Source organism: Octopus bimaculoides, chromosome 15 (genome assembly GCF_001194135.2).
Source record: "Octopus bimaculoides isolate UCB-OBI-ISO-001 chromosome 15, ASM119413v2, whole genome shotgun sequence".
In the NCBI taxonomy this organism is placed as follows: Eukaryota; Metazoa; Mollusca; class Cephalopoda; order Octopoda; family Octopodidae; genus Octopus; species Octopus bimaculoides.
The window spans coordinates 51,775,891-51,781,520 of NC_068995.1; positions in this window are offsets into that span (position 1 = coordinate 51,775,891).

Below are 5,630 nucleotides of genomic sequence, written 5' to 3' on the forward strand. Positions count from 1 at the left end.
ATATATATATATATATATATGGAGTGGCTGTGTCGTAAGTAGCTTGCTTACCAACCACATCGTTCCGGGTTCAATCCCACTGCGTGGCACCTTGGGCAAGGGTAGTCTACTGTAGCCTCGGACGGACTAAAATCTTGTGAGTGGATTTGGTAGACAGAAACTGAAAGAAGCCCATCGTATATATATTGTAACACAGCCACTGCCATCTATAGTGCCTCTAGCAGCATCCTCATTATGTTAAAAACACTCAAGGTAGATTGAAACTGTACGGAATCCCTCGGTTGGATTGTACTCATACATATACACACAGAAACACACTGATCCTAGTAGGGCGACTTATTTTAAAACTACACGTGTCTGTGGAATTTTCTGCCGATTATTCTCGATAATTTAATATTTTGTTCACTTCATCACACAGCTGAATGCTCATCGTCGAAACCGACGGATGATCAATCATCGCTATCATTTTTGTTGAAATTAGTTAATTTTATTCAGTTGCATTAGCAGAAGAGTAAAACAAAGGTGGGGCGAGGCAGGACTAGAATGATTGAATGTACTGTAATTACGATTTCTCATTTAGTAATGGGCCGAGAGAATGCTTTTCCGCGGAAGTGGTTGATGTCAATATCGTTGAAAACGTTGTTCTGGCTTAGCCCCAGGTCGGTCGTTATTTTCCTAATCTATGATCAAAGCCGTTCCAACCAAATCCACTCCTGCCTCAATTTTTCACTCGTTATGTACGACACGTTCAAATGTCATCTCTGATATCACTTCCTTTTTAAATAGAGGGAAACGTGGCTGCTATTTCTTGTAGGTCATAAAGTGCTTTTCAATTGCTGTAAAGTCCGGTGGTATCTTCACTGCTTAGCATCTTTGTGTGTTCAGCTACCAACCCAGGCTCCGCTGCACGTCAGACCGAGAAAGGCAACCTATCAAAGTATCCGTTTCTACTCTAGGCACAAGGCCCGAAATTTTTGTGGAGAGGGCAAGTCGATTAGATCGACCTCAGTACGCAACTGGTACTTAATTTACCGACCCCGACAGGATAAAACGTTAAGTCGACCTCGTCGGAATTTGAACTCAGAACGTAAAGACAGATGAAATACCGCTAAGCATTTCGCCTGGCGTGCTAATGTTTCTTATTTCTTTACTGCCCACAAGGGGCTAAATATAGAGGGATCAAACAAGGACAAACAAAGGGATTAAGTCGATTACATCGACCCCAGTGCGTAACTGGTACTTAATTTATTGACCCCGAAAGGATGAAAGGCAAAGTCGACCTCGGCGGAATTTGAACTCAGAACGTAACGGCAGACGAAATACCGCTAAGCATTTCGCCCGGCGTGCTAACGTTTCTGCCAACTCGCCGCCTTAACCTGCCAAAGGTTTATGGTCAAGCCTGTGGCAGTGGAGACCTCCGGTGTTCTCAGCCCCCGGACCACATCTCTGCTCACGGCAATTGGGGCGGAGATAGCTGTCTGCAAGTGCGAGCCTCGAGAGTCAGAGTGGGTGAGCTGGCGGAAAAATTAGCACGCCGGGCGAAATGCTTAACGGCATTTCGTCTGCTACAACGTTCTGAGTTCAAATTCGGCCGAGGTCGACTCTGCCTTTCATCTTTTCGGTATCGATAAATTAAGTACCAGTGAAACACTGGGGTCGATGTTATCGACTAGTCCCCCACCAAATTTCAGGTTTTGTGCCTATAGTAGAAAGGATTACTGTATAGTAATAACTCATCTACAGTCATTACTGCGCAGTATTAACGTGTGCGATAAAGGTCTACGGTTCTTGCTGTACAATAATAACACGCCTGTCCGGGGTCAAGAATTGTTGCTGTACGTAATCACATACCTGCAGTGTCTTTCGATAGCGTACTGTTCACTGATATAACTGTCGTTGACTGGTATTTTATATTATCGATCCCAGAGGAATGAAAGGCTAAGCTGACTTCGTTGGGATTGGAACTTATTAAAATATGAATAATAATAATAAGAAGCAAAATATGGACGCTTAGTGAAGGTAAAATATGTTTAGCTGTGTCGAACTTCTTTCGATATTTCTGTCTCAACATTATTTGGAAGTTATAATCAAGTTGTCAAACCTACATATAGCGAATCACTTCAGCAATATCTAAAAATCTAAATAAGTAAATAAATTAGTAAATAGATAAATAACTAAATAAATATATAAATAAATAAACGGTATTTGAGAATTGGACAGGAGGTTGGTTCTACGTGATGCCAATCTCTTCACACTTACACTCACTTAATTGAATAAATGGCTTGTGTCGATCTGGTCTGGTCAAAATCTATAGGAAAACGTCTGTCGACATTAATAAGTTGTGACTATCAATGAAATATCTATACCCTATATTTATCTATACAGCACGTGCGCATACACACGTAGATATTCATATACGCAAGCATATACCTGCGTATACATATGCATGCATGGTTACATACACACACTCACACACACACACATACACACACACACACACACACACACACACACACATATATATGTATGTATATATATATGCATTATTTATATATATATATATATATATATATGTATCTATCTATCTGTCTGTCTCTCTCTCTCTCACTCTCTCTCTCTCTCTCTCTCTCTCTATCTATCTATATATATATATATATATATATAGAGAGAGAGAGAGAGAGAGACGTACGTAGATACGTACGTTGATACACCCACATGCACATGCGCGCGCGCGCACACACGCATATATGTTATGTGTGTGTGTGTTTGTGTGTATGTGTCCGTGTGTGTGCGTGAGTGTGTATATGTGTTTGTGCGTGTGCGTATACGTGTGTGTGTGTGTCTATAGCCACGCTTTTGTTTTATCTAATCACCATCTCCTATCGTCTGTATTTATCCAATTAAACCTGTTCATATCCTGTCAACATCTCCATCCGGTGCAGCACAGTCAATATACATATACGTTGTTTATTTGGTCAACATACTCCATATTTAATTTGTCTAGACATTATTTATACTAACACTATTTCTACTTCTTGTATTATCTAGAGTGCCAGAGTGTGTAAACATCAAACGTGTCTACTTAGTCAACATTTATTAATTAGCCTTTATCTAAGTCTAGATAAACTCATGTCCAGAATCAAGGTTAAACTTACCAAAGTTCGCTAGAATAGCGATAGATTGAATTGTCGTGAAGAAAAGAGAGTTCGGCGTTTTGTACTTTTGCTCTTCAATGGAGAGCAGAGAAAGACGAAGATGTTTTTTTAGCTTGCCTATCTCGGTATCGAATATACATGTGAAATGTGGAGAAGAGTAGCTATATACGAACGACTCTCTGAAGGAAGAAATTGAATAACGAAATGGTTTTCTGAACAAAATTAAACTCGTGTAAAGAGCTGAAATTTGATTAACGAACAAGCATGTGAATAAGTGACTGGGAGTCCATTCGCATATCGAGCAGAAATTTGAACAACAAACTTCGAAGACACGTACCTGGTACGTATAAGTGGCTGAGAAAGCATCTAGAAGAGCCCATGACAGACCAATGATTTATGAGTCAGTTTCCCGAAAGGAAATTGTGTGGAAGTCTGTCTTATGTATGTATATGTGCCTTTGTGTTTTTCATCCGCACCACTTGTGAATTGGTATTGTTGTATTTACGTCCCCGTAACTGAGCGGTTTTGGCTAAAGCGATTCGTAGAATAAGTAACAAAGTTTTTTAAAAAATGCTACGCTCGAATTGTTTTACGAAACCCTATAAAGTTGTGCTCCAGAATAGCCATACTTCATTGACTGAAACAAGTAAATGGGTAAAACGGCATGTTTTCTGCAGATGTAGAAAGAAACAACGAAGACACACATTAAACTAAAAAGAAAGCAGACGGTCAATGGTAGATTTTCTTTAAACATTAGTCTCCCAACAACAACAACAGCAACAGTAATAGTTACAGTTTGTCTAACTATATCTCTATACACTGTATACGTTTTACTCACTCGTTGCAGACATTATCTTTTTCGTTGACATTTTATAACAGACGTCCATTAAGTCTGCCTTTAAATGCAGAATTTATCTGGTCGATATAATATAATACATTTATTTTGCAGACGACATCCAAAATTTGGATTTATCTAATGCATTGGAAAGATAATGATATTTGGCAAACTGCTCAAACATCGAATCTTTGTCGTCCCGATGTAAAATTTACAATTACAATATGCATATAACTGACATGTTGAAGTCTGTGTCTTAACATTCACGTGATTTATCTATAAAATTCCGATATATGCAATGGCGTCCATGTAGCCAACGTTTAAAAACTCTATCTTGTATGTACAGCTATAGTTAAGATGCACGTTTGTGGCGAGAGACGAAAGATTATAAACCCATTGCAGTATGCTGTGGCTAGTACAGACTACTATAATATATCAAGTGTTTTGTCTGTGTGTGTGTGTGTGTGTGTGTGTGTGTGTGTGTGTGTGTGTGTGTGTGTGTGTGTGTGTGTGTGTGTGTGTGTGTGTGTGTGTGTGTGTGTATTTCTGTGCGTGTGTGAGTGTGTGTGTATGTGTGTATATACACATCTACACGCTTATGTGTATGTGTGTGTGTGTGTGTGTTTGTGCGTGCGTGTATGCATGAATATATGTATGTATGCATGTGTGTGTCAATGGTTCAACTATACGCTTAGAAAGTGGACATTTCATAGCTGAATAATAATTCCAATTTTCACTTCAAATATCCGTTCATTAAAAGACATTGGCAGATTAAAAGATAAAAAAAAGAGCGAAACAAAAAAAAAAATCAGAAAAAAACAGAAGTAACTATTAAAAATCTTGATCTTGTAATGTGTCGATAAGTGAAGTTAATAACGTTAATTATTATTAACCAATAAATTATGCACTAATGGTGAGACAAAGATTAGTAAGCTTATGTTCAAATAATGGTACTTCACTTTAATGTTCCATGTACTTTCTACTTTAATAGTATCGGCGGCTTTTATCTGTAATATTACTATAGGTGGTTTCATACACACAGGCACACACACACACACACACACACACACACACACACACACACACACACACACACACACACACACACACACACACACACACACACACACACACACACACACGCACACACACACACACACGCACACACACACACACATGTATACGAGGTTAACTTAGTAATGCAGTTTTTATATACATTAGTTTCTGACTTAGCTTGGAAGTATACAAGAGTGAGTCAAAATGGAATGCAAATAAATATTATGTTAATCTCTGACTCAGTGTCGTGTACGTATAGATTTATGTATATGCATGCGCATACACACACACACACACACACAGACGCACACGTACATACACACACATATTTATTGGAAATCAGTTGAGAATTGAAAATCAATACACTTACGGAGCGCAGCATTCATGTGGAAATCTCACAATTACCACGCTATTAATTTAGAAAGAAATGAAATATCTACCTAATGGCTGAAAAACAAGAACGATTTCGATTACGTAAACCATATATATATATATATATATATATATCTGTTATATATATACATACAAATATGTATATGCATTTATATTTATAGGTATATATGTATATGTATGTATATGTATAT